Genomic DNA, 11,460 nt, shown 5'->3' on the forward strand with positions numbered 1-11,460 from the left:
GTGAAGCGTCTTAGCCTGGGGAGTTGGGAGAGGCGCCTCGACCCTCTGCCATGACCCTTCCAGCCAGCCTTCTGCTTGTGGGGCACAGAGTTTTTCCAGCTGCACCATCTAAGGAGTGCTTTAGTGGACTGCCTGACCATTTTAGTTCTAGGGACCCTGTGACCCATCCACCATCAACAAAGGTCCCTGAAGTTTGAACTGTTTTGATATGCCGCCTGGCCATTTGCCCATGGCCGAAAACACACCAACCTCGTTCCTAGTTCCGGCAGATAAGTGCTGCTGTTTGGCCTTCCCCACTCAGGAGAAAAGAGAGAGAAACAGGCTAGAGCAGGGGAAGATAGCTAAGCAAGGGGGTCTTGGCTGGGCACTCGTTTCAGCCTGGTCCCTGGGAATGCTGAGGCATGACTTGCACCGTAGAGCTGGCACCATCCTGAGGCAAAGAGACATGCCTCGGATCCCTTACATCAGCCAGTCTTTGCTCTGGCTGCCTAGGAGGGCAGTGGAGGTGGTATGATCTCCCAGGTGCATGGCTTCTGTTTGGTGGAAGGGAATTCCGTGGAGAAGGCAGTGGCCAGCACTCAGAGCTGCTGGGTGATAGATGATGGCCCAGCCTCGTGGAAGGGAGCTGGGCACGGCACCAACAGTGCCCACCGTGCAGACATGTGCTTCCCTGTGTGTTCCTCAATGCTAGGCTGCAGGAGCTGCCCTCTGGGCCCTTTTAGGGGACAGAGGAACAAATGAGCCAGTAGCACACGATGAAGTTACTCCAGCATTTCTTCCTATATCCCTAAGTCTTTGGAACCTTCTTCTGTACATCGAGGAGTGTCAGGCATCTCACTGTTGCATACTGTGGACCTAGAACACTGCACTGAATGCGGAGCAGGGGAGGGAGTGTTCCAAACACAGGGAACAGTGACCGTTCAAAGACTCAGACCCAACATAGAGCACAGCCAGTCCCAGGACCTGGAAGAAGAGCAGTATGACCGGCTTGAAGGGAGTGAGGGAGAAATGGCCACAGACAGACTGGAGCAGTAGTGGAGGCCATCGGACGTGGGGGCTGGGGCGTGCTGAAGGAGCTGGACTTTATACAGCAGCAGTGGCGGTCACTCAAGGGCTCCGATTCCGGAGACAGCGCGGTTACACTGCAGCTTCTGAACACTTCGCTGTGTGTGTCAAGCCTGGGAGCAGCTAACTAGTTGGGAGGTAGCTTGGGTCACCGGCACAGCAGAGGGTCGGATACTGAACTTAGGAGATAGCAGCGGCCATGGGGAGAAGGGATTGGATCCAGGAGATTGTTAGGATGGCGTTTTTCAAAGTATGGGTCTTGACTGATTAATGGTTATAAATTTAATTAGTGAGTCATGACTAGAATTGTATTAATGAAATAGAACTACATAAAAAACAACCAGAGGACTTTGCATTCAGGAAGGTATGTGCTTCCTGAAATGGTTGTTTTGGTGTGTGTGTGGGTATGCACATGTTTTATGGGATTCTGAGCTGCCTATAAAATGCACTTCTTGTACTTGTGGGTCACAAGAAGCGTTTGAAACCAACAACGTGGCAGTGAGACCTACTGAGTCTAACGGCTGATGAGCTGTGGGGACTGAGGGAGGGGCAGTAGCTGGAAGTGACTCCCAGTTCTTAGGCTACTCCAATAGCGGGGCGGGGTGCGAAGTCTCTGAGATAGAAATGGACGCTACTGGATGAGAACATGGGATGAATGATATTTTCTCTTTTAATCCAGGTTTAGGTGGAGGTTAGACACCTGCCTGGGGATGGAGGGTCCTTGGGATCCACTGTGCTCTTGGGATCCCGAGAGGCGTCTTGGCAGGAGTGAGGTGGCTCCTCTGCAGCACTTCCTGCCCTTGAGAAAAGGTTTCAGCAGCAACCAGGTCCTTCGAGCAAGGCTTCAGGCCTAGAACTTGACCCTGGTCCAGTGCTGACCAGCCCGCACGCCCATTAACAACGTTGTAAGGGAGGCTGTTGGTGAGTCAGTGTTAGATTTGGGCCTCATAACTCACAGCCTTTCCTGGGTGGTGATGGATGGCCTCTGTGCAGCCTGCCATTGATCCGGGCCCTGGCCAAAGAGTGAAACAACGGTGGTGGCCGCAACATTTACATCGGCGCTGACACACGTCTGCAAGGCGCTGCGGAGCCCCCAGGGACAGTGCTGGGATCCATCCGCGTGGCAGCACACGGCTCAATTCCTCCTTCTCTCACCGCTTTGTAAATTGCCTTTGTCAGTTTCTCCTAGCGGAAGCCACTGTCTTCATCAATCAGAACCAATGGGTTGTTGGAATGAAAAATTCCTCTTCCCAGCCAGCTGAAGAAAAGGGTTTCAGGCCTGAGTGTTTCCTCTTTGCTCTGGGCAGCCACCAACAGACTCCCACACTGAGCTGTGGTCTGCCAGCCCTACACCCTCCTCCCCAAACACATACACCCACACACACCAGTCCTGCCTGGGAGGCTGGGGCCAGCATCCATCTCTCACCTGACAGTTTTAGTGCCTGATCAGAAATCAGACCTGGTCCCTTGAGTGTAGAGGACAGAACCACCCAACTTCTAGTCATATTAAAGACAATCTGCTTATGTGTGTTTAGCACTTCGTGTATCCATTACATCTTTCATTTGTTCCTTTATGAAACACATGCTGAGTGCCTACTTTCTGGAGGCAGATGTTCAAGCCAGTTGCACACGGATTATCTTGGAGAGGACACAGCACACAGTTAGGCCAGATGCCTCTGGGACCAGGCTGCCCCGGATTCAGTTCTGCTCTGCTCCACACAGCTGTGGGCAAGTGAGTCACTCAGCCTGTTATTTCTCCTGCAGAACAAGGATTGCATGGGCACCTCCCTGGCAGGAGCGATCCGAGGATTAAGTAAACCAATGGATGTCATGTGCTTAGAACAGTGCCTGGAACATGGTAAGTGCTGTGTACGGGACTCCTGGTATTTATTATCTTCATTAATAACAACAGCACCATTATGTTCATCCATATTGGGTCAGCCCTGTGCAAGAGGACGATTCAGCATTTTTATGCCTGTTTTATGGGTGGAGGAGCTGAGCCTCAAAGGCTTACAGATGTTACCTGACTAAATTACAGGTCAGCAAGCCCCTCCTGACTCCAAGCCCGATGCTCTATGTAACACAGTTAAGAAAGCTCTTTTACCAGCAGTACTGAAATGATAAGACAGTGCCCAGAGCCTACCACCCAGTTTAATTTGACCAGCCTCCTCTATGGACCATCTCCTCCTTGTAGGCAAAATAAAGCATCCTCCACCCCAAATGAAAACTCCCCAGGGGGCGTCTTCAAGGACATTGCCTTCAAAGCTGCTGACATCACTTGCCAGGGGAATGGCAGGGGGCAGAGGAAGCGTGCCCACCCTGAGGACCACCACTCAGACATAGGCCCCTCCCTTAGGCCCTCCTAGGCCACCTGTGCACAAATGTGCCCTGAAAAAGGTAGTATCATCACATTCCCCTGGTTGTAGGTGATGCACAAAGCCACAGGTGTTATCATCGGTGCTTGTGTTCCTAAAACGTGAACCTCTGCTGGCCACTAGCTCGCTGAAGGGGATGCTGCCAGGCAGGACACCCTGCTCCACAGCCAGGATCATGGCGGCCTGGGCTCTGCCTTCCGTTCTGCTGGGGTAGGAGTGCGGTGTGGAGCCGGGCAGATTATTTGAATAGCGGCAACTGTTGAGCCAGGTTCACACGGATATGAGGCTCCCAGACCCCCTCCTTCCTACAGGGGATTTGCTGCAGCTCCTGGTCCCCGAACTTCACCTTGTCTTGACAGCAGCCCAACCCTGCCCCATACCATGTCCACGAGGCCCCTCGCCACTGGACTCTCTCCAACACAGTTCAGTGTACCCAGTGGTCAGAAACAGTTTCCCAAGGGCTCTCTCTGCTCAGCACTGGGCCTCAGCCCTGACCTGGCGGCCTGCCGGGCACCCTTTCTACTTTAGCCTGGGGCCAGTGGGCTTCCTCACTCCTCCAGGAAGTAGCAGTCTTTCTTCAAGGCTCTTCCTGCCTAACCACACGGAGCATGATGGCTGACAGAGCTGTGTCCGTCTGTGGCTTCCCAATGCTGCCATTAGCCATACCCATTTCGCTCTGTGCAGTACCACCTGAGTAGCAGAGCTCATCAATCTCGGCTAGCCCACCTCAGAGGCGCTAATGCACTTGATTGCCTTCCGACAACAGCTAGCGGAAATACGTGAGTCTCTTGTCATGAGGCAGGGAAATGCTTAGAGAAGCCCCAAATTTTTACCTTGAAGAGGAATGCACACCACAGTGGGATGTTTCAATGAAAGCTCTATGTGTCTTAACATGCGGGCCTTCCAGCATCTACACGCTTCTTCCTCAGAAGTTCTATGTCTCATACTGTGGGAATCCGGAATGAGCCAGCAGCCAAACGGCAACAACTCAAACAAGAGAAGGGCACCCGCTGCAATGTATACACACTGATGGGACGCACTCACTAAACATGCTTGTTGCCGTGTGCTGTGAAGGCTAAACCCACCGAGAGCAGGGGTTCCTTCATGAAACACAAGAACCACTTGAACAAGGCAGGGAGCTAATGTCTAAGCTCCTCACGGTTGGTGGAAGTGCCCCGGAGAGCGGTGTCTTATTGTTGAACACAGTGGAAGTCAGAGGGTGTCGAGAGGACTACCCTGTTTGTGATGTGACCACTTCGTCTTTCTACGACTTCATTCCTCTCTGGAACTTCCGTGGTGAATTTGGTAGTGGCTGCAATTAGCAGAGGCAGGGACAAGGCTGCTGTCACCTGTGCACGTAGAGAAATGTGTCCACGAGCACAGCACTCTAGAGAGAGCTGTGAATGGGGAGAAGGCCTAATCGTGACGCCCCAAGTGCTGCCCAGTCACCGCACACCCCGCGTCAGTGAAGACTTCGGACTGACAGTGGTGCGGGGAAGGGAAATGATAGCTGTGGACTCAGTTCTCATGAAGACTCAGACCCTTTTGGTCCAGGATTTTCATGGGTCCTCTCCCCTCTCCTGCCCCCTCTCCCAGATGCACTCAACTGAAGAGGTCCTTTAAGGAACCAATGTTACACTTGCAGGATGTTTTGTTATGGTTAACATGAAGCTCACCAGGAAACAACATAGTGAAGTTCCTCCAGCTTTACCTCTTTATTAATTAGTTTATTTATTTATTGCCATCTCCATCCCAAATTTATTAAAATGAAATCTTAGCATTGACCTTCGAGCTGCCTCTGTGCTCTGGACCTAGCTGAGCTGATTCTAATGTAACTGTGATGAGCTAGAAGTCACAGGGCACTGAGAGACAGATACAAAGAGCTTTCCATGCTCTTTATCCCTTGTTAAATGCCATGGAATATCTCACAGTGTATCCACACGGCTCCCATTCTCTGCCTGGAGTGGGAATCTCCACCCACGCACTCTGAGCCAGGCCCAGGGCGGCTGCTGCTGCTGCTGCGTCCGCAGCAGGAGGGGCAAGCTGGAGGGGTTGCCCACATCGTCAGCTGGCTCCCTGAGGGTCTGAGGAGCTTTGCTGTGAGGCAAGAAGTGGAGGAACCCAGACACCATTTCTTGGTTTTCTCAGGTCACAAATTGTGGTCCTGGGTCAATATGCAGTCTCACCTCTAAACTTCTTGGGACAAATAACGGCAGATTTTCCCATTCTTTAACAGCAACATATTAAGTACATTTGGCCCTTGAACAATGAAGAGGCGAGAGGTATCAAGCCCACACACAATTGAAAACCCACATATAAGTTCTGACTGCCCCCAAACTTAACTACTATAGCCTACTCTTGACTAGGAACCTTGCTGATAACATAAACAATCAATGAACACATATTTTGTATGGTATATGTATTATATACTGTACTCTTACAATAAAGTAAGCTAGAGAAAAGAAAATGTTATTAAGAAAATCATAGGGGAGAGAAAATAAAGTTATAGTGCTGTACATATGTATTTTAAAAATCTTCATATAAATAGACCCACAAATTTAAACCCATTTTGTTCAAAGGTCAACTGTATTCGTGATTTCTAAGACAGGGACACAGGAAGGGAATTTGCAGAGGTTACTGGCTCTCTAACATTCTGTGGTGAGGCACCCTCTGGTCAGAGAAGAGGGCACGTGGGTATATTTTGTATCAAGCAGATTGAATTCCTAATATGTTGATCCCATTTGCTCTCCAGAGGCAGTGTCTCGGGGTCCCATGTAGAGGGATTGTTCTGGGCGCCCCCCTGGGTTAAGACATAGTTGAGTCAGAGGTTTCTTCACAGGGAAGGTTTCTCTTTCTTGACACATTTGTCTCCAGCAGAAATCATTTCAGAACAGAGTGCGTAGCCACAAGTCTAACACTGTAGTTTCAGTATCAAACTGTGTTGAATTGCACTGTACGGTGTTCGAGGGGTAGAGATACTGTTGCTTGAGCCAGGAATTCTGCTGCTTTCCCATTACCAAGTTTCCCCAAACAACTGCAAAAGCTCCTGATTTATAAACACTTTCACATTCTCCACAGCTCCTTCCCAGGTTATTTTGGGCCCCTTACTGAAGAATGGAAGCAAAATTACATTCAAAAACCAACCATTAGTTTATTGATGCTGATAAGGTTTGTTAATCAAGCCAGACTTTTCCCCTTCATGATCAATACAGATCCGGTTTGTCCTGCTAATAGGCAGCTACCCAATTACCTGCTTCCTAATCGCAGCCTCCACATCCTTTTAAAAATCTGGCTTGTTTCATTAATCAGGTAACAGCTAAATTGCCACCCCGTTTCTTGCAGAACAGATTTAATCTGGCCTGCATTTGATTAAAATTCCTCACCGGAACCGGTGCCAGATGTGTTTTATCACTTTTACAGAGCATGCAGGCGTTATTCAAGCACCACATGCAACAGGGCCCAGCATGGGGGAAATTGAAGGACTTTGTCCACCCGCCAGTCCTCGGAAATTCCGCAATGTACGATGGGACACACGTGTCCTAGAAACACTGAATTCCTGCTCCTCACCTCCTTTGACAAATTTCTAGAAGTGGAATTGCTGAGCCAGAGAGGCAGTTCCTTAGCACAGCTGATGATTCACTGGTTGCAGAACCAAAAAATATCAGAATACATATATTACCAAAATATAGCTATGGGAAAATACAATGTTTCCTTTGTAATTCAATTTAATAAAATATAATTTCCTGAAAATCACAGTGTGATACAGTAATAATCTTATAGAAACTTTAACACAATTCCTATGTCCTCAAGCACATAAATTGTTAAAATTTACTTAACAAGTCTCTCATATTGTGGAAAAGATTTTAATTAAAATGGAACTGTAGACTGCAACTCACTCGCAAAAAATAATCACCCGCACTGTCCTTGGGGATTAAATAATAATGCTAAAGTCCTTCTAATTACCAAGGGTTGGGGGCAGAAATCTCTTACCTGTGTCATTAGTTTTCACCTCAGCCTTGCGAACGGAGAAAATGCAATTAACTCATTTGCAGTAATAATTCTAAAATTATAAGTAGAGAAGCAAAATATCCAATATTTTATAATGTGTGACTGACGTGTGATGAAAAAATAAATTATTTATTAATGAATTACATTATATTTGCAACAGAGGACCAATGAACTTGCTGCTGTTTTCAGAGGGAGCCAATAGCGTTCATCCTTTCCTCTTAGGAAATGTCAGAAACTGTCTCTGTTTTGAAATACTACGTGATGCTGTCTTTCTAGCTGGGAGTGCTTGCCTAAATTGTCCCCAGACCCCCAGGTTGTCATGTAACCTGGGGGCCTTAAGTGGAAAGAACACTGTTTGTAGAGATGACTCTGAGAAAGAATAAAGGTGATTATTGAATTGCTTCTTGTTAATGAGGAATTGGAGCCAACTTTCCCTGCATTTGTCATGGCACATAGTAGGTGTCTGGGCAGGCACTCAGTAGGTGCTCAAAGATCATTGCCAAATAATTCTGCTAGGCAGAAGAGTTGGGGTTTTATTGCCACTCTTGACAAGAATCCCTGTGTCAGGCCAGGGCATGAAGGAGCCAGGGGCAGCCATGCACCCACCCAGGTTATTCTACTCAGTAACACCTGGAACAGTCTGTTCACTGCACATATTACTTTATCCTTTCAATGACCTGTGACAAACGTACTTGTGATGTGTCAACTTGGCTAGGCTACAGCCACCCGAAATACAATCAAATGCTAATCTAGCTATTAGAGGAAGATATTTTGTAGCTTTGATTAAAGTTTATAATCACTTGACATCCTGGGTAATCTGGATGGGTTTAAAAGCAAAGGCTTCTGTGACTCTGTGTGTGTGTGTGTGTTTGGGGGGGTGGGAATTCCACAGCTTTGAACAGTGGCCTTCGGAATTGCTTAGCCAGCCCCACCATTGTGTGAGCCAATTCCATGTAATAAACATATATCCTATTGGCTCTATTTCTCCGGTTGAACCCTGACTATTGTTACCCTGTACATTTTACAGACAGGGAAACTGAGGGGGTGGAAAGATTAATTTGTCCAAAGTCTCACAGCTAAATAGTAGAGTCAGGATTCAGAGCCAAGCAACCTGGTCCAAATTCTGAGTCTTTCTCACTGCCGCCTCTCTGGGCCACAAAGGAAACATAACTATATTTTTTTGCTCCTAACCCAGTAATTATTTTTCCCAGACAAAAAGGGAGTTTATTAGTTATACATTAGCAACAGTAAATTGCCAATGATTTGGAGCTGTTTTGTTAATTTTTCCCTAATATAAATACTAGCTACTTTGTCTTCACCCACTGGTGAGTTCATATTTGTGATTTCTAATAGACTATAAGCAATTACTAGCAGAAATATCACTGGGTTGTCTTTCATTCAATTTATTAAAAAATAAGAAGAGTTCTAGTCATAAAGCTTGTGGTTATTACAAATTTGGTACTGTGGCCAAATAGAGATATTCAATCTAAAAATCAAACACAAAACTATTATCTGTATCTAGAAAAAAATTCACATAATTATGAATCATGATTACCTTATATTTCTTTTGCCATGTCAATCATTTGTTAAACTGTAACACATAAAAATAAATAATAAAATATCTTTAGCTTCCTGAATAGATATTTACATTTTACAATTTTTGTTGAAAATAAGGAATCATGCCCAGTTAATACTTTCAAGAAATAAGGTCAAACATACAAAAAAATTAATTTAGGCTCCATTAAAGAAGTGAAAATGATGAGAATTTAGCCAGCTCTCATTCCCTGAGGTATGTTCATTGTCTTCCCCTTGTGGATGTTTCCAAAAAAAATTCGAAGTAGAGGGAGGATAAGAGTTTAGATGATCTTAAAGCCCATGCACCCTGTGTAACAAAAAGGTGAAGATGTGAAGCATTTTGTTGGTGCTTCACAGCTGGATTTGCAAAAAGCTTTTCATGAGGGTGATACCCCTAATAGTGCAGCGCAGGTCAGAACAGCCCTTACTGTGTGGGGAGTGGGGGCAGGGCTCTCTCTGAGGGAGGAGGGACTCCAACCAAGACCTGCCTCTGCTTTCCCTGTGGAGCCCTTGTCCCAGCTCATCCCCAAGGCAGTCTCCCTCCCTGTTCCCCTGAAAGCAAGGGCGATGAGCTTTCTTCGGTGCCCCTGCAGCTTGGGAGGGCCACAGTGAACTGGCATCTGACTCTGCTATCAAATGTAAATGGCACGGAAGACTGTGTGGCCAGTGGAAGGAGGGGAGGGGAGCAGCTGCAGAGGAAAGGCCTGAACACCCGGGGGCCTGTGGGGGCAGAGGGGCCAGGCGTTCCCAGGGCCAGCAGTGAGTCATGAAGCAGAGGCACCTTAGGTCCTGTTTAAGAGGGCCTCCTGGGGGCACAAAGTTCAACTCCCGGATTTAAAGAAGCTACAGATGAGCCACAGAAGTTCAAGACACACCATGAGAGTGAATCACCCACATCAAGAGGACGTGAAGGGACAGTTCCCAGCAAAGGGGTCGGGGAGGAAGGATCTCTAGAGTCAGCAATAATATATGTGGACTTTGCAGTAGAATATGCCACTCATAACTGTGCCACACAGGTAAGGACTTTCCTCACCTGGGAGGGAGATGGGTAGAAGAACTCTGAGGAAAGAGAGAAGCCAACTATGAACTCCCACAGCTTTCTGTTTGGAGCCAGCCCAAGCTTAGTGGGGGGAGATGCTGCATTTTAAATAAATGTCGTAGTTTTGATTATTACAGTGATTGAGCTTACTATTTCTAAATAAATGTAGAATATGCTGAAATTTAGAATAATGAGGATTTTTAAAGCATAAGATGACCAGGAAATCCATGTGATGACCAGCATCTCCTCCAGGGAAGAAATTGGCCCTACCAAGCAAATTTAAATGAAAACAAAAAACCAAAAATATTGTTTTTTAAAAAATATATATACAGTGAGTCACTTGTGTGAGACCAGCCTATTCTGCTACCATTTACACGAGTTGCCACATTTCCATGAAGTGCATTACCCTCGGGGCCCTAGAACTGGATGCCTCCGTCCCCAGGGCACACAGGCTGTTTTACCCTCTGAGGGTGTTCTGCAGTCAGGTGTCTGCGCTGCTCGCAGATTGTCTGTTTCTTTGAAGTTATTTGTCATCTTGTCAGTGACTCTATTGATTGTCAATATGAAAAGTGAAAAATCCAAGCAAGCAGCCTTTTCTTTTTATTTATCCTTCTATTTCCAACAAATCACTAGTCTTCACAAATTCTTTAGTTGTCATACTGCTCAGCCATTGCTACATTTTAAGCCTCTTAATTTAAAATATGTTTTTCCCCCAACTCTGAAGACAGTACGTCTCTAGTCTTCCACCACGAGCACCACAGTGGTCTTAACATACATTGCTTCTACTCTGTTCCCTAAGATAAGAGATTGGGAGATGTTTTTCCTTTTTATCAACCCACACACATATTCAGAGGGAGGGTTTTATGGATTTGTACTCAAACGTAAAAGACTATGAAAGAAGAATGCTACTTCCTAATGTTGTAACCGCAAATAAAAGTTACTTATGGACCCATCTCAGATGTTTGGGTCTCATCTCCCTCAAAATTTGTTTTTCCTTCTCTCTCTCCCTCCCTTTCTTCTTTGTCTTCTCTTTTAAAAGCAGAGCTCTGTTGTAACCTCTTTTCCTTTCCTCTGTGGCAAGAATACTTTTGCCAATCTCCTGTATCAGTACACCTCCTTCACTAATAAAAGTGTCACAGAATCTCTTGCTGACAAGGAAGCACTGTCCTTTCTAATTCATAACAAGAGGTAATTGTCAATCGTGTAAACACCGCAAACCGGGCAGAGCAATGGCTGATCTTCGATTGTCTGTGTGCACCATTTTAAATATCTTGGCTCCCTCGCCTTCATGAAAGATGGAAAGAAAGAAAGAGAAAGCAAAACACACCTAAATCCCATAGAACGCAAAATAGGTTTCCATTAACTCAAGCGGCAAAAGAAAGCAGTTGTATAGGGTTA

Source organism: Desmodus rotundus, chromosome 1 (genome assembly GCF_022682495.2).
Source record: "Desmodus rotundus isolate HL8 chromosome 1, HLdesRot8A.1, whole genome shotgun sequence".
NCBI lineage: Eukaryota > Metazoa > Chordata > Mammalia > Chiroptera > Phyllostomidae > Desmodus > Desmodus rotundus.